Consider the following 23,309-nt stretch of genomic DNA (forward strand, 5'->3'; position numbering starts at 1 on the left):
TACAGTAGCAAACACACCCACTTAAATTCCAAACATCAACCAATGGGAGCACCTTAACCCACTGAACAATGATGACGACAATGATCAAAATTTTAAGGAAGGCAAAAACTGTAAACATTGCTATTACACCTGAAGATGATCCACCATACTTCCTGTGTACTTTATCTATCCCTCTGTCTACTGAAGTAATCCTGAAGACAGTATTATAAAGTTTGTATTACTTGAAAAAAAAAAAATAAACAGTAAAAAAATTCCAAAAACTGAACAAGTCAAGATCCACTGATTGAAAGATGCCTGGACACTGCATTTAAAAGATTGTCACTGGCAGAAGGAAAAACAGTCACTGGCAGAAGGAAACAGTCACAGGTAGAAGGAAAAAAAAAAAGTCACAGGCAGAAGGAAAATGCTAGTCACAGAGAGAAAAAGAAAAAGGCAGAAGGAAAAATAGTCACGGCCAGAAGGACTTATTTACTATCATTTTTTTTTCTAGTGCGTTGGACCTGATATAACAGAGCATCTTACCTGTCTGATTATAGAAACTATCCCTAACTACTTCCCTATCCCCCTGAAAGGTGGATGGTGGACTGCAGGAGAGTGATAACTTAAGCCTGCAATCCACATAGTTCAAATTGCAAGTGGGCCCAGGGGTAACTTCAAACTGAGATATCCTTCTAATTCCTCAACTCCCCCAGCACCTCTTCCTTAGTGATTTATTTTTGGTTTTATTCTTGCTACCACCAGGCAATTTTAGAACTTGGAGGACCTATGGCTCTGATGGGTTCGTATTCTTAAGGAGGATTCCCTAGCACCTCTTCCTTAATACTTTATTTTTTGCCTTAATTCTTGCTACCACCAGGCAATTTTATAGCTTGGGGAGGGCCTATGACCCTGATGTTTGAAGGATTTATATAATAGAATCGGAGAGTAGGGAACAATTAGCATAATAAATCGCTTAGAAAAAAGTGTTAGGAGCTAATGAAGGATATATCACCCAGTTCAAAAAGTATATGATGAATATAATCTGGTAATAACTAGAATAAACAACTAAGGAATAGATGTGAGGGAGGTTCCTTTTAAATGCTGGGGTCTCAAAGTGATTCTGGTTTAGCCTCTACAATAAATAACTAAGGAAGAGGTGTTGGGGAGCTTCCTGTCATTTGTTTTAATTCACTCCAGCCAACACCTAATGATTTTATTCAGCGTAGGGGATATTTTCTTGAGTGAAGGGTTAATAATGGCTGTAACCTCCTGTTTCAAGTCTCCAAAGTTTATTAAAAGTATATAGAAAAGTTAAGAATCAAACATACAAAATGAGGAAGGAGTGAGAACGATTATTTCCACAGATTTTGTTGCTAGCCTTCTCATTTAACTATTGCACTTCATAGCAACGTTTGAGTTCCTATCTTTCAGCAATACTCTTGCACATCTAGCTGCCTAAGTTATTTAACTAATAGGCTTTAATGCATTTTGATATTGCAACACCTACTGGAGCCACTTCAGCAATCAACTGACAACTAGCAAAAGCTAGTACCAGGACAAGATATACAGAAAACTACACAACTTGATGTATTAAGTACTCTCCATTAGGCCATTCAATAGTTATTTCAACAGACATTAGGCCATTCAATAGTTATTTCAACAGACTGGTTATCTAAGTGATTAAGTATAACAGTTTTAGACGGACTCACCATTTCAGTATCTAGTTGGCTTGCTCCCCCATATGAAAGATGGTGCGGTGGTGGTGGTGGTGGTGGTGGTGGTTGTAGTTATGGATGTCTACCACTTGACACCATCCCAGCAGGGATGGTCTCCTCTCCTGTCAAACTTCCCCTCCCCCCCACCTGGCCTGAAGTACAAATATGCTTTAGAACTCATTAACTCTTTAACTACAATGGCAGTGCTACCTCAGCACGGGTTAAATCTTGTGCTGAAGAACACATCTGAAGGCTATATCTAACCCATCCATCTCAAGGAGTCTAATATTTAATATTCTTGCCATACAGGTATGTATACCCATTAAAAAATTTACAACACCCTTGTGGTGTGATACAATATGACACACTGACCGAGGATTCTGAACTACCAACAATACAAAATGAACGCTGTTTCACTTTTACAAATAATTTCAAAGCTCATCGCACCCAGGGGTAACGAATATATTTCAGTGGCTATACCTATCCCTCAAAAAGGATGATGGTGGACTGCTGAAGAGTCATTTTAGCCTTAGGTCCCACAGATTAACGTGCAGATAAGCATGAACCCACGATTGAGTTATGGACCCTAACAATTCAGCTTTTCTCGCAAATCTGTTCACACCAAAGTTTGCATAGTAACCAACGCATCTTCTATACAGTTGATGCTACTTCCTAATTCAAGTTAAGTTAATGCACTATGAAAGTGATCTAGCGACAATTTTCCTTCATCCCGATCTTTTCCGCCCAGGGGTGAGACAGGGTGCGGAAAACGAGGATAAAGAAAACATAATAGAGGGAATAGTTATCTCAGCCTCTTTAACCACTTAAGGCACGGTCCAGAAAGAGGGAAAACTTATCATTTCTTTCATTCGTTCATTTACAAAAACTTCAAGATGCTGGCCTACATCGGCCTTGATCACCTGATGTTGGCTCCACTTTGCATGATCTCTTGCATCGTCGCTGTTCAGTCCCTTATCCCTCAGGTCACACTGACCATCCCAGGTCCAGTCTGCCTCTCACAGCTCTACCCTCAACATACACACCTCTCAACCTCTTCACCCAGTTGTTATCCTCCATCATCTCCACATGCTTAGTAAAACGGCCCAAGTTTCATTTTTGTTAATGCACCTACATACTGTAGATATCATATATACTTTACCTCTGCTCTTGCCCATGCTTCATCGTATCATATCGTATTGTGTCATTTACCAAGGCTCCATCATGCTTGCATGCATCGGTCTTGGTCATCCAGTGGTGGTTCTTGCTGTCCATCTCTGGCAGCCTCCCTATTCAGTCCCTCTTCATCACACTGAATGTAACCGTAGGCCTCAAAGTTTCAATCACAACCTTTCCCTACGATTTCTTGAAGTCAACTCTATGTTCTATTAACTTGCTCTTACATCAGTATTTAAACGAAATTAACAATTATAACACTACTCAAGTAAGTTCTATAGCAAAGATAAATAAGCAAAGTAATGTCATTCTGTCATAAAAGCTATATTGAGGTACAAAAGGACAAAACCAAGTTTTTGTGAAGAAGTTGTACCTCCATGTCACTTCAATTTCTTAACCACGAGGATAATTATCTAACCATGTAGAACATTCTTCCCGCTCAGCTACACTGTAGTTTGTTCTTCACCTGATGCAACTGGCCCACTCGCACAGATTTAGTAGTTACTGAAGTAAATACACAAAGCTTCATTAAATTTATAGTCACGGAGGTAGGATTGAGTCTTCTTGGTTATTAGTTTGTTTTCTCTGGAAACAACTAGCACTCCACCAATACGTGGATCTTTGAAATTCAGTTATCTAGCTATTTTATCTGTCTATTACCAGACACCTTAATCCCATGTGGGTGGCCACAGACAAACTGCCTCCACATAGCCTTGACCTCTGCCATTTGGCTGCCCTTTCTCCTACCCACACCCCCTCTTCCATCTCTCTCCACTCCATCCATCCAGTTCATCTCTGGTTATAGAGTAGGAATGAGTGTCCTTAGTCAGTTTAACCTCCCATAACTATCTGGCGACACTTTAACAACTGAAAATGACAACGGAAGTTATTAGGTTATAACAAATGCGCTACAGTATTATACTTATCTGAACAAAGTTCTGCAACTCTCCTCCAAGCAGTCTCCACCAGAGTTTTACACGGAGTCTAACACTGCTTCTCTTAAAGCAGAATCAGGCTGCCTTCTCTCGAACCAAACTATCTCGATACTTCGTTCACATCCACACGAAGCCAAGCCACTATAGGAACACCACTGCAGTGACTGTAGAAATATTGAACAACTTATCTACATTTAGAGTAAACACGGAATTATACATACATACATACTACCACTACTACTACTACTACTACTACTACTACTACTATTACTACTACTGCTACTACTACTACTGTACTACTACTACTACTACTACTGCTGCTGCTGTTACCTTCTACTTGCCATAAATTTTGCCTTATGCAGTCCATTTCACAGTTCACTGGCACAACATAATGCTACAGCTGGTTATTTCAACAACACTTAATGACTAGCAACATATTCTGGTGTTCGTCTGTTGTTACGAGTAAAACTCAAAATTCAGGATGCCAAAAAGAAAAACATAGTATTCTGTTCTAACAGGTTTTTGTTACAGCTCATTGTTCAAGATGGGCGTATATTATATTCTGGAGTTCATCTATCCGTAGTCTTCTTCCTTCGCCTTCATTCGTTTTCTGCGTCTGCCCTCCTCTTCCTCTTTCTCCCATCATTTCTGTCACTTTTTATTACCCTTCTTTCCTTTTCATGTGGTTTTACAACAAGTGGCAAGCCTAATGGTTTCCTGTAAGCCAGGAAACCATTTACAACGCTGGGTGGTAACCAAATAACCAACCCATACATGTTCCCTACATAACACGTGGGTTGGCGGAGGGTTAATGTCCCTCCCCGCAAAACAACCAACTCAGAGCCAAACGGCCACCCCTTTCGGAATTATGGCGTCTAACTATAGGTAGATGGATAAACCTATTCATAAAAGTCCATTTTCAGGACAGGGCATTTTAAGCCAAGCTTAAGAAAGAGTATGGCTGCTTTATTTGAAAGGTAGACCTAAATTTGTCCTTTTGCAGCTTACTTCATGTAGCTCATTGGCTGAAAAACTGTACTACAATTCTGCATCCTATCCATAGCACTTCTTCATGACTAGCATCAATCTGGTTTTAATCTCTTGTTACGGATCAGCAATAAAAAAATACAAATACAGAGATAGATGTAGAGATAGAGAGTGATGGATGGATAGATGGATAGATGGATGTATGGATGGATAGATGGATATAGAAATAAATAGATGGAGAGAGAGAGAGAGAGAGAGAGAGAAAAAAAAATTTTTGGCCATGATAGGAAAAGATAGGTCTAATGCCAGTTAGACAATGCTACATCATATCCATAGCACTTCGTCATGAATAGAATTCACTTCCAGGATTCCAGGGACTTGAATGGTATGTGAATGGGAGTGTGGCTCACTGAAATGTGCTGGATAATCTCACGGCAAGTATTTTCAGGCTCACTTGATCCTACCTTACCTTACCTTGTGGTGAGAAAGGTCTGGATGATGATGATAATGGTGGTGATGATGATGATTCCAGTGACACACATTAGCCTCATTCTTGCTCCTATAGCCCACGACTCAAAATATGAAGATGTGGTTGCAGGGACTTTGACGAGCCCTAACTGTGGTTTAGGAATGAGTCTCCTTGGTTGCTATACTGCTTTTACAGTACTCTAACCTGGCCTAAAATTGCCACCTCTCCATTTCGAATGCTAAATTGTAATACATGACTAATACTATAATATGAGGCTAGTCATGAAGAAGTGCTGTGGGATGAATGTAGAGCTATACCACTGTCTTTATGCCAATGAGCTGGGAAATAATTTACAAAATGAAAATCAGGGACAAAATATTGATTGTCTCCTTGGTTACTAATCAAAATTGGCCTGCCAGTCTAACTACACTTGGCCATCAATTAACTGAAACGAAGGTGGAAGTTCTATATTGCTGCAAGTAATTTGATGAACCTTAGTCATGGAATGTCTCCTTCGTTACTAGCCAGAATTAACGTCTCAGTCTCGTTACACTTGAGCATCAAGTAACTGGAGAGTGGTTAGGGATTTTTAGCAGAGTCGCGTTTTCGCGACATTTTCAAGTCAAGATCATCTCGATATCCATTTTGACTGATATTGAGTTTCAAGTGCGTGTCGCGAAAACGGGTCGGCAAGAATGTACTTCCTTTACAGCAGAGCCATCTATAAACATCCGTTCGTGCGTTATATGGCTGCCTTGGGAGATTTTCTGCAAGTATAGGAATTAAATGATGCCATTCGTCATGTGATCGACCAGACGGGGCTTTTGCTTGAAATTTTGGAGTCAGATGAAAGGGCAGCTGTTCCATTGCTGCTGGACACAAGGTAAAATTGTCAAAATCCTCAAGACCCTCACGTTGTGGTAGCATCAGGGAAAAACAAGAGTAAAATTGTTCTGGGACCTGCGGCGATGCTCTTGTTTCAGACAGTTTGCTGTAACTGTAACTAGCAATTGTCAAGTAACCTTACATGACACGTTTATGCCTCGATGGGCTTAAATGAAAAACTTTTGACTAAAGTTGCTGGTAGATGGCGCCACCACAGGTATCAGCTGACAGCAAATTTGGATTCTTCATTTCAAATAAACTTATATGGGACCACATTTACGTCTCAATAGGCCACAAGCTCTTTCGTCTTCTCTCACGAGTTTGGCTCGACTTCGGTAGCGCTGGGTTTGTTTACAAAATGGAAAGTCAATATAAGTCAAAATACCTCGGGAGGAACATTTGACTAATCTTGAGTAGTCATGCTCAAAATTCAAAACTGTCTTGACTTTTGTTGCTCGCGAAAACGGGTATCAGAACGATAGTCAATATACGATATCAAGATTAGTCAAAATATCTTGACTTTTAAGGTCGCGAAAAAGCAGCTCTGGTTGCTGCATTGATTATGGTAAACCTTAGTTAAGGGATGTGTCTCCTTGGTTACTTGTCAAAATCACCCTCCGATTCTGACTATACTTGGTCATTAACTGGAAAGAGGCTGGGGATCTTGAAGTTGATACATGGAATTTGATGAGCTTCAGATACGTAAGGAATGTTTCTCCTTGATTACTGGTTAAAATTACCTTTCCAATCTAGCTACATCTGGCCACCAAGTAACTGAAAAGGAGCTAGGGAATTTTGCTAGGAAAGTAGTTTATTAACAAATATATTTTAGAACAGAGTTATTAAAATTAATTACCTAACCCCTCGAGAAAAGCCATGTGGCAGAAGCAAGCATAAAATGAAAATTGATAATAATAATAATGATGATAATATTAAAAATAATAATAATAATAATAATAATAATAATAATAATAATAATAATAATAACAACAACAACAACAACAACAACAACAACAACAACAGAATAGCCTCATACATATTCACCAAATTGGTATCCAATTAAAAGTCCCCGCAAAAGTGATGGTTGTGGTTTTACTCTTAGTAGGAATGATTGTGGTGGTTGTGGTAGCTGTGGTGGTGGTGGTAGTCCTCTACAGCTGAATGACCTGAAACCGGAGAGGGTGGCCACAAACTAATACGCCTCCAACACATTCTGTTCATCATACTGCCCTCTCCCCCAACTCACACCCCTGAAAGATTAAATCCTTATAAGCCATCACACTAGACACTACATAAAAAACAAAATATCCATAAACATATTGAAAACCAAAATTCCACACACACGCACCCCAAACTCCACACAGTCCTCCCCAGAATCTCTCTCATTAACACACTAACACTCACTCACTCACTCTCACTCACTCACTATCACTCATTCTCTCTCTCTCTCTCTCTCTCACACACACACACACACACACACACACACACACACACACACACACACACACACACACACACACACACATTTACACTTCCTATTCAAAATTTACCTAAATGGCGTGTCTCAGTTACACAGAGAGTATCAAGCCTCGAGTCCCAGGGGGACCATAAATGCCCCCACCATCTGCCTCTCTCCCGGTGACGACTCAAGGTGCCTGGAACCACTGTCTGACTCTCTTCTTCTTCATTTCTGCAACATTCGCGGCCTTTCCTCTAACTTTCGTTCTGTTGAGCACCACCTCTCCTCCTCTAAACCTCACCTTCTTTTTCTAACGGAGACTCGGCTGTCTGAGGCAACTGACAGCAAACCCTTTTCTGTATCCTCCTACTTTCTCTATACTCATTTCAAAGCCAAAGGTGGCTGCTGTGTATATATACGCAACGACTTATCTTGCTCTCGTGTTCCTGTACTTGATTCTTCTGAATTCTCCACACTCTGGCTTCGGCTTTCCTGTCATTCTCTGACTAAATATATCTGTGCTGTTTACTTATCCCCTAATTCTACTGACAATAAAAAATTCTTCGACTATCTTACTTCTACGATGGAACACATTCTATCCATTTCTCCTTTCTCTGAAATCTCCATTCTTGGAGATTTCAATGTTCACCACCACCTTTGGCTCTCCTCTCCTTTCACGGATCCACCTGGTGAACAAGCCTACATCTTTTCTATCCTTAATGACCTAGAGCAGCTTGTACAGCACCCTACCCGTATCCCTGACCGCCTTGGAAAGAGCTCCAACATACTTGACCTCTTCCTCACAACTAATCCTTCTGCTTACTCTGTTAATCTTTTCTCTCCGTTGGGCTCTTCCGATCACAACCTTATTACCTTAACCTGTCCTATCACTCCGGTACGGCCTATGGACCCTCCAGGGAAACGTCGTCTGTGGCATTTTGGAGCCGCAGACTGGAAGGCCCTCAGGCAGTACTTCTTTGATTTTCCCTGGAATGATTATTGCTTCCATGGCCGTGAGCCATCTGAGTGTGCCTTGCGCATTACGGAGGTTATTCTCTCGGGCATGGAAGCATACATTCCTTTCTCATATCCTTTGACTAACGCAAGAAAGCCTTGGTTTAATCACGCTTGTTCTAATGCTGTCCGCAACAAGGAGAGGGCCTACAAAAGGTACCGGAGCCAACCCACCCCTGAATCACATCATCTTTACGTTTCTGCCCGGAATCGTGCTAAGTCTGTTCTTCGCTCTACTAAAAATAATTTCATCCATACTAAATGCTCTCAACTCTCCAACTCGAATTCTTCCCGCCCCTTCTGGCATCTTGACAAAAATCTTTCTAACAACTTTACCTCATCATCCTTCCCTCCTCTTTTCTACTCTGATGGTTCTGTAGCTATTTCTTCTACTGATAAAGCAGATCTCTTCGCACAGACTTTCTCCTCCAATTCTACCTTAGACGATTCCGGTGTTGTTCCTCCATCACTTCCCCCCTCTGACTTCCTCATGGCTGACATTAAAATTTCTTCAGTTGATGTATTTTCTGCCATCACTGGCCTCAGTACTAACAAGGCATATAGGCCTGATGGGGTCCCTCCTGTTGTTCTCAAGAAATGTGCTTCTGTGGTTACACCCTGCCTAGGCAAACTCTTTCGTCTTTGTCTGTCAACTTGTACCTTTCCTTCTTGCTGGAAGTTTGCTCTCATTCAGCCAGTCCCAAAGAAGGGTGACCACTCCCAACCCTCCAACTATCGTCCAATTGCTTTAATGTCCTGTATTTCAAAAGTTTTTGAGTCAATTCTTAATACAAAAATTTTAAGGCATCTTTCCTATCACAACCTTCTTTCCGATCGTCAGTATGGGTTCCGTCAGGGACGCTCCACTGGCGATCTTCTCACCTACCTTTCAGACTCCTGGTCATCCTCCTTTCGGGACTTTGGCGAAAGCTTTGCCATTGCACTTGACATCTCAAAGGCTTTCGATCGAGTCTGGCATAAATCGTTAATTTCCAAACTGCCCTCCTACGGTTTCTATCCTTCTATCTGTGCCTTCATCGCTAGCTTCCTTTCAGGTCGTTCTATAGCCGCTGTTGTAGACGGCCATCGTTCTTCTCCTAGATCTATCAACAGTGGTGTTCCTCAGGGCTCTGTCCTATCACCAACTCTCTTCCTTTTATTCATCAATGATCTTCTAAGCTGTACATCTAACCCTATCCACTCATACGCTGATGACTCCACCCTTCACCTTTCCATTCGGTTCCCACAACGCCCATCTCAACAGTTACTTCAACAAACAAGGGATGAGGCTATGGCACACCTAATGTCTGACTTGGCTCGTATCTCTGACTGGGGTAAAAATAATATGGTTGTCTTTAATGCATCTAAGACTCAGTTCTTACACCTATCAACCCGACAAAATCTTCCACAGGTATACCCACTAATGTTTAATAATATTAAGCTTAATCCTGCATCATCCTTGAACATGCTTGGGGTTTCATTTACTCGGGACTTATCTTGGAAAGATCATATTACATCTCTTGTAAAATCTGCTTCCAAGAGATTGGGTGTGCTAAGCCGACTCCGCTCTTTCTTTACCCCTGCGCAATTGTTGACTCTATACAGAGGTTTTATCCGCCCTGTGTGGAGTACAACTCTCATGTGTGGGGAGGCTCCCCACATACAGCTCTTCTCAATAGGGTGGAGTCAAAGGCTTTTCGTCTCATTAACTCTCCTCCTCTTACTGATTCCCTTCAACCTCTGTCTCTTCGCCGCACTGTTGCATCTTTATCTCTTTTCTATCGCTACTTTAATAGTCACTGCTCCTCTGAACTGTCTGCTTGCATTCCTCCACCTCTACGACGGGCGCGTAGCACCCGTCTGGCAGCAAACTCTCATCCTTTTTCTGTCCAACTCTCTAATGCAAGAGTTAACCGTTACTCCCAGTCTTTCATTTATGCAACAGGTCAGCTCTGGAACTGTCTCCCTCTGTCTGTATTTCCTGCTGCCTGTGATCTCCAGTCTTTCAAACGCAGTGTGTCCAGGCATCTCAAAATGATCGGATCTTGAATTTGGCTCTATATTGTATTTTGTTTTTCTCTTGGAGGGAACTGTTACTGCGGGCTCATGGCCTTTGGTTCCTTCTTCCTCGCATAAAAAAAAAAAAAAAAAACTCGCGCTCTCTCTCGCTCACTCACATTCACACTCACACACTCACTCACTCGAACACTCACTCACACACTCATTCACACACTCACTCACTCACTCACTCACTCACACACACACTCACTCACTCACTCACACACTCACTCATTCATTCCACTCACTAACTCACTCAATCTCACCCACTCACTCACTTTCACTCACTCACTCACTCTCACTCACTCAGTTACTCACTCACTCTTACTCACTCAGTCTCTCTCACTCAGTCTCACTCAGTCAGTGACTCACTCAGTGACTCTCTCTCTCTCTCTCTCTCTCTCTCACACACACACACACACACACACACACACACACACACACAAAATTCATTTCCTGTAAGATACTCTTGTGTGTGTGTGTGTGTGTGTGTGTGTGTGTGTGTGTGTGTGTGTGTGTGTGTGTGTGTGTGTGTGTGAAACCAATAATAATTAGTAGTATTAGTAGTACTTGTAGTAATAGGTAGTAGTGGAAAGAAGTAGTGGTGGTGGTGGTCGTTGTGGTGGTAGCAGTAGCAGTAGTGCGCATTGGTTTTGATGGTGGTGGTGGTGGTAGCATTAATAATTAGCAGTAATAACATAGACAAGGATTGTAGACAGTATTAAGAATATATGGAGCAGATGGGAAGTTGAATGCTATGAACAGTATGTATAAGGGTGCTAAGGCTGCGGTGCGTGTAGATGGTTAACTGAGTGAGTTTTTCTATTTGAAGGTTGGATTGACACAAGGATGTGTCATGTCTCCATGGTTGTTCAATCTGTATATGGATGGGGTTATAAAAGAGATACAAGGTAGGGCAGTGGATGTTGGAGTGGCCCTGATAAGAGGGGGCAGTTTTTGGAAACTCCCTATACTATTGTTTGCAGATGATACTGTATTGTTAATTGAAGACGAAGGGGAGTTGCAAGGCTTGGTGGATGAGTTTGGGAGAGTATGTAAGTAACGGAATTTAAAGGTGAATGTAGGGAAGAGTAAAGTTATGGTCTTTGATAGAGGTGAAGTCAGTGAATGTACAGTGAGGTTGTACGATGAGGAAATTGAAAATGTGAGTACGTTTAAGTACTTGGGTAGTGTGATGTGTAAGGATGGAAGTTTGGAGGGTGAAGTGCTTGAATGGGCACAACAAGGAAGAAAGGTTGCTGGTTCCTTGAAGGCAGTGATAAGAGACAGGAAAATTAGCATGGAAGTGAAAAAGTTATTACACTACAGTATTTTGATACCAACTCTGACGTATGGAAGTGAAGCTTGGACGTTGTTGAAGGGACACAAGTCAAGAGTGAGAGCAGTGAAAATGAGTTATTTGAGAGGAGCATGTGGAGTCACATGGAGAGACAGACTGACAAATGAGGATGTGAAGGAGCGTTGTGGTGTGAATATGGATGTGATAGGAAGCATTAGGAGAAACACACTGAGGTGGTTTGGCCATGTGGAGTGGATGGAGAGTGAGGGACTGACGAGGAGAGTGTATGTGAGTGAGGTGGAGGGGGAGAGAGGGATGGGAAGGCCAAGGATGAGATGGAGGGATGGAGTGGAGAGGTATATGAGAGAGGGGTGTGTGAAATGGGAGCGGAGCAGTGAAATGGCGGGGGAGAGGGGAGAGGGTGACGTGGAGGCGACTTGTTTGTGGCCACCCCGTATAAGGGATTAAGGCGTCTGGCAATAGAGAGATAGATAGAACATACATGAAGATACTGAGGAGTTATACGTAGGATAAAGCGCTAAAAAAGAGGTGCTACGAAGCCTCCATGGTTACTTAGAATACGGTCCTTAGTGTTACTCGTTAGAATTTTCATTTATTAAAATCAGATTGATGAATAGCAGGTATGTAGGATATTCCACGTCACTTTGTAACACAGTTAAAAATACTGTATAGACAGACACATAAAAAACAAAAAAAAGTCAGTGATAAAACCTGTCCAGTCTTCTTCTAAACTGTTAAACTGTTGGCCTAATATATTCCTGAAAAACTCATAAAACAGGAAAATACAGACAAAATTTATCCTTACGTGTATTGAGTTGCAAAGTGGCACGGGAAGCAGTGTTGTGCAGCTTTGAGACATGATGTAGGGTAGTGCAGTGAGGTAGGGTTGTGTAAGGTAGGTTAGGTTAGGTAAAGTCAGGTAGGGTAGGTTAGGCAAGGTAGGGGTCTCGTAGGTTAGGTTAGGCAAGATAGGTGCAGGTAGGTGGGATAGGGATGAGTATATTAGCTCAGTTTAGGCTAGTTTAGCTTGAATTAGGTTAGGCTGAGATTGGCTTGGTTAGTTTGACTTAGTTAGGATAAAGTAGAGTTAGATAATGTAAGGTAGATAAGGGTGGAGTATGGTAGGTATATATATGGTAGGGTGGGGAAGTATAGGATAGGTTAAGGTAAGGTAGGTAAGGATGGAGAAGGGAAGGTACGGATAGGGTAGGCTAGGGAAGGGTACGATTGGTTAAGGTAAGGAAGGCTGGGGTGGAGTAGTGTAGGTTGGGTTAAGGTAGGGAAGTATAGGATTGGTTAAAGTAAGGTAGGAAAGGGTGGAGTAGGGTAGGTCTGGATAGGGTAGGGTTACTCTCAGCAAGTCATGTATGCAACCGGTCATCTCTAGATCTGTCTTCCCTTGTCTGTAATTCCTACTGCCTATGACCTCCAGTGTGTTCAGGCAACTAGAAATGAATAGATCTTGAATTTGGCTCTCTATTGTCTTGTTTTTGTTTTTTCCTGGTGGGAATAATTTGCGGGCTTCTAGCCCTTGGTTCCTTCTTTTTTGCATTAAAAAAAAAAAAAAAGGTAAGAGTGGCGTACGGTACATATGGATAGGGTGGGATAGGTTAGGGCAGGGAAGGATAGAATCCAAGCACACTTCTCTTCAGTGTCTAAGCATGCTGACTAGACATGCTATAAACAATGCCAAAATATGTTGACTAAACACAGTATAAAGTGTCAAAACATGATGACTAAACAAGCTATAAAGTGTCAAAGTATGGTGACTAATCAAGCTATAAACAGTGTCAAAACATGCTGACTAAACACGCTCAAACAGTCCAAACATGCTGACTACGCACGCCATCAAGTGTCTAAATATGTTGACTAAACACGCTATAGTCAGTACAATTGACTAAACACGCTTTGAAGTGTTAAAACATGCTGACTAAACCCGTTATAAACAGTGTCAAAACATGCTGACGAAACACGCTATAAACAGTGGATCATAATAGGAGTTGGTGCTTCAGTTTATCACGGGTTCCTTTTCCATTTGACGTGCATTTTCCATTATCACACTCCAGCGCCAACAGGTCCCAAAGATCGTGTAGAAGGGCTTATAGATTAGTACAGAGTAGGGTGGGTTATGCTGCATTCAGGCAAGGTAAGGTAGAGTTGTGTAGGGTAGGGTAGATTAGGTACCGTAATGACAGAGTTTGGTAGGGTTGGTTTGAGCACAATAGTTTAGAAAGTAGGGTATTGCAGGGTAGGGTAGGTCAGGGCTTGATAAGATAGGACAGAATAGGATAGGATAAGATAAGGCAGCATAGGGTGAAGTAGTTTAGGGAAAGATAGATTAGGATAGGGAAGCTTAAGGTAGGCTTAGATCGGGTAGGTTAGGATAGGTTAAGTTGCACTTTAAAAATAAAAAAAAACGCTTTGAAATAAACTGGAGGTATAAAATTCAGTCCATATAATCGATAACATTTGATCACCATGTATGATTTTTAACTAAATTTATTTTTTCCGCTCAGTGAAAGAAAAAAAAAAAAAAATGCTCAGAAGTAGGGTTCGAGAAATTTAATTTTAAAAACTAGGCTGACCTGCAAAAAAAAACATACTCAAATTATTCAGCATCAGCCATCCTAGCTCAGAGCCTGTCCCAGTGCCAAGATTTGATATGACTCATTTGAAAGTGGTGGTAACGCGTCTTCCCAGGAGGGTAAGTCATATCACATCTTGGAACTGGAGCGGTCGCTGAACTCGGATGGCTGATGAGGAAGAGAGCGAGAAAAAAAGAGGAAATTTGAGTTGGGGTAGGAAGGAAGGGAATAAGCCCAAGTGAGAAAGGCAAGAGGTACTAATACTCAACAGCACATCTTACATCTGTGAGCTTAACTGACACACAAAATATATCTCCAGGTTTGTGAAGTTTTAAATGTTATTGCAAAGAATAATAACCCTATATTCTAAAAACTAAATGCAGTGTAAGTAGATATTTGCCTGTGACGCAACTTAAGCCCTGTCCACACGAGCGGGCAATGCCCGCGGGCACAAGCGAGCAGTTTGCCTGTTGACGGGTTCACCGCTTGTGCCCGCGGGCAAATGCGTAAATTGCCCGTGGCAATTACGCATTTGCCCGCGGGCACAAGCGGTGAGCCGGTCAACAGGCAAACTGCTCGCTTGTGCCCGCGGGCATTGCCCGCTCGTGTGGACAGGGCCTAACGGTAACAATTATTTAACATCTCATTAAATTCCCGCCAAAAGAGAGACGGATACAAACAAAACAAGTTCTTGGCTGAAATTACAGTATATATCGAACATTTCAGGAGGCAAGATTTTACTCAACTTTGTAGCGCCTTCATTAAAAACGACGAAAAAAAATATATAAGTGCCAGGTTTTCAAGATTTAGGCTTCGTTTTCGGGGAAATAAAACAACGAGAGCAATGTATTCTCCCATGTTATATTTTTGTGACAAAGCTCTTTCATCACTTCAGTAGTGTATGATGGTATTTTGTTACACAGGTTTCCACATCAACAAAGAAAAATCACTGTAGTTTAACACGTAATCGGGGCAGAGAAGCTGTTAACAATGGTGGGCAGCTTCACAAATCCCCCATTGCTGTTATTCCACCGCGAATCTTGTCATAGTAATAAATTAACACTAGAATGTGCTGCTAATTACGAAGAAATTGCTATGACACTGAGATACGCGAGAAATGTTGCCAAAGGACGAAAATCTGGGGAAAGTAAAGTCAAAAAGAGTTAAGATGTTATTCACCACCATTAGGGAAACCGAGATAGCCTACCCGAGGCTGTCACTCGCTGTCTGCCCTCTGATCAGCACTCTCACCTGGCCCACTGAACCACCTGGGGGACACAGCAAGCTATCGTTATCATCATCATCATCATCATCATCATCACCATCATCGTCATCATCATCCCATAACTATTATTTAAGGACGAGAAGATTAGGAAACCACAACTACTACTATTACCACCACTGTCACTCTGCCACCAATTCTATTACTCCACCACCACAACCCCATCACTTCACCACTAGTACTATAAGCTCTCCACCACAACCCGACCATCATTCCTCCATCATAATCACCCCCTTCATCACTCCTACCACCATCTCATCACTCCATTTCCTCCACTACTTCACCACCACCACCACCTCTACGTCCACCTCCATCGTCGCCGCCGCCGCCGTCGAAGCCACCAGCATCCCATCGCTATCTTCATCACTGCACTGCAACTACCATATCATTCCACCACAGCTGCCATCATTTCTCCAACACCATCACCATCACTGACATTGGGACTCACCTTCAAGGACCACACACAAGACATCAAAAGGCAATGCACCCCAGGACTCAGTGCACTGAAGGCAAATTTTCCAGAGATAGACTTGGGCAACAAAAAGAAACACTCATCCTACTCTGCAAACAATACACCAGATCAGTGATGTCCTGGGTCTCCCCGGCGTGGTCCCCTCATCCTACCTAATACCCACTACAAAACCTTGCAGACCATTCAGAACAACACTACGCGTCTTCATTGTCTGCACCAGTACCTCCCACAGCTCGCACACTGCTCGAAAATGTTAGAGAATATCTTAGCATGAGAGGAACAAAATTCAACATACAACACACCTGTCACTAAATGTCATGTCAAAGTCATATCATACAATAATATGCATAAAACAACTGCCACACAGACACTACCAAATCCTCTTGAACAACAACCCAACTCCAGGCACTCCAGCACTACTAGCACTGAAAAGACACCTTGGTGCTCATTTCACACGCAGGGCAATACAACACCTTGATCAGAGCAATATGCTATAGGCATCACTTCCGGCATCAGCCCATCAGATGTATATTTAACCCGCCGAGTGACAGAGCCATACCTGTACAGTCTGCAGCTGCAACCGGCATCAACACGCGAATTTTCAAATTTAGCGGGAGATGATTGGCATGGACATGCACACACCCTTCCCGCATCTGTACCCACTTCCATTATCATCTATATACCCAACAAGAGTGTCTTTGGCTCGAATAGCATAGTTACCGATGAACAAAACGAGTATCTCCTACTTCAACTCAATGGGTGTAGGCGATTGCCGATAAAGTCTATGGGCGTTACTCCTAAGTTTTCAGCCACCTGCTCAGGGAAAATCGACCTCAAAATCGACCTAAATGGCTTCCATGAGTACTTTTTATGGTTATTCGCCATGTTTTCTCATCATTTCTAACCTATCTAGCCAAAAAAAAAAGGTCAAAAATTGGCCAGCACCATGGCTTCATGAGGGTCCAAAGTCTGCCTGCACATGGTAGATTAACCCACCCCGTCCCGACCACTTTTCCACCACTGACTCCCCCCAATCCCGACCATTTGGGGGGAAAATTTTCTTTGGTTCAAACCTCCGCTTTTCATGAGAAACATCGAAAATTCATACCTGAAGTTAAAAATACTCGATACAGGTAGCAGTACCTTATCACCTTACTGTGTTTTCTATCAGGCTGGCTCCAAAGAAAACGAGTTCTATGGGAGAGTAACCATTCCACACCACCCATAAACAGTATTTGTTTATTTATTTGGTACTAATTTATAAGTAGTATGAGAGTATATTGGTTTTCACACAGTAATATAGACAATATAAGCATTGTTTCACTCACCAATCACATCAACATACCTGACCTTTTTGGCGACATTACCTGATCATCATTTCTGACTGTTTCTTCCTCTAATACTATGTAAAGTTTGTCCTCCACATTGTCATCGATTGGGGAATCACTCTGGCCCTGAATTTCGTACCGTGGCACGACATGTCTTTACTGGCCCGGTCACTGGTAAAAGGCAAATTGCTGAGACAATGGCATGCAGGGGAGGGGAGGTCATGCTGGGTAAGGCATTGTCCGTGCCTGGCATCTTGTAGAAGAAGGTGTCCCATGAATACGCACCAAAAATCACTCGCGAAAATTGAAAATAGTGCAAATTAGTGACCTTGCAATTGATTCGCGTTTATATACGTCAACGGGATTGACAGTGACAAAACATGTGGACTTATATATACGTCAATGGGATGTGGTGGGTTAAATTAATAGGTTAGAGCTGATTGAATTCACCTGGCTAGGCTTAGATCAGAACATTACCCAGCCCTCCTCAGTTACCATCTTAAATTAGGTGAAATCACAGATTGTAGAACAGGCCCCGCACAATGACATCACTAGTCAAGTGCATTTTGTGAGCGTGTGACGAATGAGCGAGCTCCATGTTATCACAATTTCCCTTTTGTATAAAGTTTTAGGTAGCATCTCCAATATTTAATTGCTTGAGTTGATGCCAAAAACACGGTGTTACGAAGGAAAATCTTTTGAAATTTGATTTCGTAACTGAGGCTTTCACCCATTAGAGTCGAACACTCCCTTGGAGAACTCGAAATTCTAAGGGGATTACCTGTATATGAATATATAGGTGAGCTTTTAGCTGATCAAAGTTATTGAATGAATGTATGACATGTAGAAAAAATTTCAGTTCTACTTTCCATAGGAGTAAAGCTATCAGGTTCTGCTTAGCGTGACGGTCTGGCCGGGCCGTTCATTTCCAAACATGACTGAGAGCAAACATTGCTTGCCCACTCGTAATGATGGAGCACTGCACAACACATGCAGACTAAGACATAGACACATCAACGGTATAAGGAACCTTTGCAACAGCCCCATAGACGCGGTTCCTTACCTGCAGTCGCCTGGTCTGCTGGTTGATCAGGGTCAAGCGACACGACCACCACCACCACCACTATCGTCTCTCCATCATGTCACCCCTACCACTGCCGCCATCACCACCATTAACTTATTCTTTCACCCTAACTCCCCCTTCCCCAACACCATCATCATTTTACCATTATTAACCCCCATCGCTCCATCAGCTAACTGCTCCACAGCCACTCCACCACTGTCATTCCACAACCATCATTTCACTACCATCATCGGACCACCATCACTGAACCACCATCACCACCAAAGCTCCGTCACCCCACCATACCGTGCCACCATCACTCCACCACCATCACCACACCATCACTGCATCATCACTACACCACCACCACTCCACTATCATCACTGCACCACTTTTAGTCCACCCTCATCATTTCACCACCATCACTACTGTACTAGCATCGCCCCACCAACACTGCATCACCATCACCATTATCAATGCATCACCGTCACTCCACGATCATTGCTTCACCACCACCAACCACTCCACCACGTCTACCACCACCAACTACTCCACCACATCCACCACCACCAACCACTATGCACCACCACCAACCACTCCACCACATCCACCACGGCCAACCACTCCACCACATCCACCACCACCAACCACTCCACCACATCCACAACCGCCAACCACTCTTTCATCATTGCAACACATTTACATCGTTTTAGGAAAGGCAGAATGAAAATTATCTTTGCACACCTTTCTTTGCCTCAGTACGATGGAGGAAACTGTTTATATATCACACTGCATTGATATATAGACAACAATTCCCTCTCTGCAGGCGTGTCTATTCCCACCCGATGTTGGAGGGTGACTGCAGTGATCCGAAGCAGGCAGCAGGGCCGAGCTGCCGCCAGTCCGAATCCCTGACTCCCTGTATCCAATCACGTTTTCTCAAATATATTCACCTCTTCTTTGAGAAAAAGTATTAAATGGTGAGGCCTAACTTAAATAACTGAACACCGCCACCACTCGAATTTCTCCAGTGTTGTGAGATTACTAACGGTATTCAGAGGACTTAAAAGCAAACAATGAATATTGACGAAAATTCATCAATGCATATTACACAGTTCGTGTAATATGCATTAATTAACAAACAAGAATATAAGCACACAAATACCTATAATAGGACATATACATATATATATATATATATATATATATATATATATATATATATATATACATATATATATATATATATATATATATATATATATATATATAATCAGTACAGCGTTTACTTATACCACCAGCTATTCTTGTAAACCAATAATAATGAAAATTTTCCAGCCTCCTTTGCACGTAGCATATTCTGCTCTGATGATGAGTGCATGGATTGCAGGCATTTTTAATGAGGTTTGGTTTAATACAGCATTTTCTGTAAATTTCCCAAATTTCCGGTTGCCGGATGGTACAAATCGACGCATCCGGATTCACCGTTTCTGATTAGCAGAAGCAATTTCTGATAAACTAAAACTCTGATTCGGAGCTTCAAAAGCTTATTTAGTTCCAAGAGAGAGAATGAGCTTTGATTTTGTATTGTTCTCACAATAATTTATATCTAGAATTAATTTAGCTCTAACTTAGCTTTGTCTTAATCATTGTTTAGCTCTTTGTTACCGAAACTTTCGTTTTAACTCTTCGGTTTATCTCTGTTTTAAGTCCTCGTTGATGAATTTTTAAATTCTATCGCCTTTTATACTCGAGTCTGTGTAATGTCTCTTACAAACTCCAAAACTACATTACTGATGTCGCATTATTCTTTTTATCTAGAGATGATGCACTGCAAGCGCTACAAAATCATAAGCAAAGTCACCTTCGTCTCCCTTGGTGTAATTTACTTTAATGGCACGTTTCAGTTTCGTACGGCCGGCCATGATGGAATATGTAAGAGAATTTACAACCCAAAAACAAAACCATTTGTTCTGATGATGAATAACGGCAAAATCTATGAAATCTGCAATCTACTGTACTTAACACATTTCTGCCGTACTAACGGGGGCAGTCAGGTACAAGGTTTGTCCCTAACTGAATCACTCGCTGAGTTTGTCCCTAACTGAATCATCCACTTGCTGAGTTTGTGTGATGTGATGTGACGTGATACTCTGATGTTATGCAATGTGATGTGATGCTGTGATGTAATATGATATGTGATGTGATAGTGTGATTTGATGTGATGTGATACTCTGATTTGATGTGATGTGATGCTGTGATGTGATGTGATGATATTATGTGATGTGATGCGATGCTGTGAGGCAACGTGATGTGACATGATACTGTGATGTGATATGAACCTGTGATCCGATGTGATGTGATGTGATGAAACGAGATGGGATGCGATGTACTCTGATGTGATGCAGTGTTGGAGGGTAAGAAGGAGCGGAGTGGGCGTGGTATGGGCTGGTGATGTGATGTGATTTGATGAAGATGAGAAGGCGTTGAGTGGGCGTGGTATAGGCTAGTGATGTGATGTGATATGATGCGATGATGTGATGGAGGGTAAGAAGGCGTTGAGTGGGCGTGGTATGGGCTGGTGATGTGGAGTGGTGGGTGGATGAGTGACAGACTTTGATGGGCTGTGTGGGAGGGCAATGATGCCAAGCAGGTGGGAAGGCAGGTAATGAGAGAGAGAGAGAGAGAGAGAGAGAGAGAGAGAGAGAGAGAGATGTATATATTGTATGTAGGAAGGAAGGTAGGTAGGCAGGTAAATAGGAAGAGTGTTGGGTAGGGAGGAGGTAGGTAGGAAGGTTGGTAGGTACAGTATGTTGGGTGGCTGGGAGGTGGTAGATATGTTGAAAGGCAGCGGTAGGTAGGTGAGGCAGGAAAAAGTGGTGTTGTGGCAGGAAAAAATGGTGAGGCAAGCAGCAGTGTGGTGGTGAGGTAGGCAGCAGTGTGGTGATGAGGCCTGCTACAGTGTGATGGTGAGGCAGGCAGTAGTGTGAAAGTGACCAGAGATAGTGCTGTGGTAAGACAGCCAGCAGTATGATGGTGAGACAGCAACAGTGTAATGTTGAGGAAGGCAGCAGTGTGGCGGCGAGGCAGGCAGCAGTGTGGTGGTGAGGCAGACAACAATGTGGTGGTGAGGCAGACAACAATGTGGTGGTGAGGCAGGCAGCTGTGTGGTGGGGGGAGGGGGCAGGCAGCAGTGTGTTGGTAAGGCAGGCAGCAGTGTGTTGGTGAGGCAGGGAGTAGTGTGTTGGTGAGGCAGACAGTTGTGTGTTGGTGTGACAGGCAGCTGTGTGATGGTGTAGCAGGGGACAGTGTGGTGGTGTGGCAGGCAGCAGCGTGGTGGTATGGCAGGCAGCAGCGTGGTGGTGTGGCAGGCAGCGGTGTGGTGGTACAAAGGAGTACAAAGGAAAGTGAGGTGGTGAGGCAGGCAGTAGTGTGTTGGTGTGACAGGTAGCTATATGGTGGTGCAGCAGGCGACAGTGTGGTGGTGTGGCAGGCAGCAATGTGGTGGTGTGGCAGGCAGCAGTGTGGTGGTGTGGCAGGCAGCAGTGTGGTGGTGCAGCAGACGACATTGTGGTGGTGTGGCAGGCAGCAGTGTGGTGGTGTGGCAGGCAGCAGTGTGGTGGTGTGGCAGGCAGCAGTGGGGTGGTGTGGCAGGCAGCAGTGGGGTGGTGTGGCAGGCAGCAGTGTGGTGGTGTGGCAGGCAGCAGTGTGGTGGTGTGGCAGGCAGCAGTGTGGTGGTGTGGCAGGCAGCAGTGGGGTGAAGTGGCAGGCAGCAGTGTGGTGGTGTGGCAGGCAGCAGTGTGGTGGTGTGGCAGGCAGCAGTAGGGTGGTGTGATAGACAACAGTGTGGTTGTGTGGCAGGCAGCAGCGTGGTTGTGTAGGAGGCAGCAGTGGGGTGGTGTGACAGGCAGCAGTGTGGTGGTGTGGCAGGCAGCAGTGTGGTGGTGTGACAGGCAGCAATGTTGTGGTGTGGCAGGCAGCAATGTTGTGGTGTGGCAGGCAGCAGTGTGGTGGTGTGGCAGGCAGCAATGGGGTGGTGTGACAGGCAGCAGTGTGGTGGTGTGGCAGGCAGCAGTGTGGTGGTACAAAGGATTACAAAGGAAAGCAAACAGCAACAGACCTGCTGGTCCTTTGGTGGCTGTAAAATGCCTGTCAGGAGTGGGATTCGAACCCACGCCCGGAAGACCGGACTGCGACCTGAACGCAGCGCCTTAGACCGCTCGGCCATCCTGACAGCAGTGTGACTGTGAGGTAGTCAGTATTGTGATGGTGAGGCAGACAGCAGTGTGATGGGAAGGCAGGCAGGCGGAGTGTATAGTGGTGAAGGAGGCTGCAGTGTGGTGATGAGGCAGGCAAGCAGGCAGTAGGCTATTGTGGTGAGGCAGGCAGCAGTGTGGTGATTTGGTCAGGCACCAGTGTTGTCGTGAGGTAGGTAGTACAGGTAGCAGTGTGGTGGTGAGACATGAATCGTGGTTCTGAGGTAGGCAGTGTGGTAGTGAGGCAGGAAGCAATGAGTTGGTTAGGCAGGGAGTCAGGTTTTGCGGTGGACACGCAGAAGTGAGGCAGACAGAGATGTAGGCAAGG

The 23,309-nt window shown here is 43.4% G+C and overlaps 1 non-coding gene across 1 annotated transcript; it reads right to left on the minus strand.

Moving 5' to 3' along the window:
- Positions 1-22,875: 22,875 nt before the first annotated feature.
- On the minus strand, positions 22,876-22,959 carry TRNAL-CAG (transfer RNA leucine (anticodon CAG)). Its single transcript has one exon. It is a non-coding gene; the product is annotated as a tRNA-Leu (tRNA).
- Positions 22,960-23,309: the final 350 nt, after the last annotated feature.

The sequence above is a fragment of the Coenobita brevimanus genome, chromosome 39 (assembly GCF_032717465.1).
Source record: "Coenobita brevimanus isolate Jiangsu-jjx chromosome 39, ASM3271746v2, whole genome shotgun sequence".
NCBI lineage: Eukaryota > Metazoa > Arthropoda > Malacostraca > Decapoda > Coenobitidae > Coenobita > Coenobita brevimanus.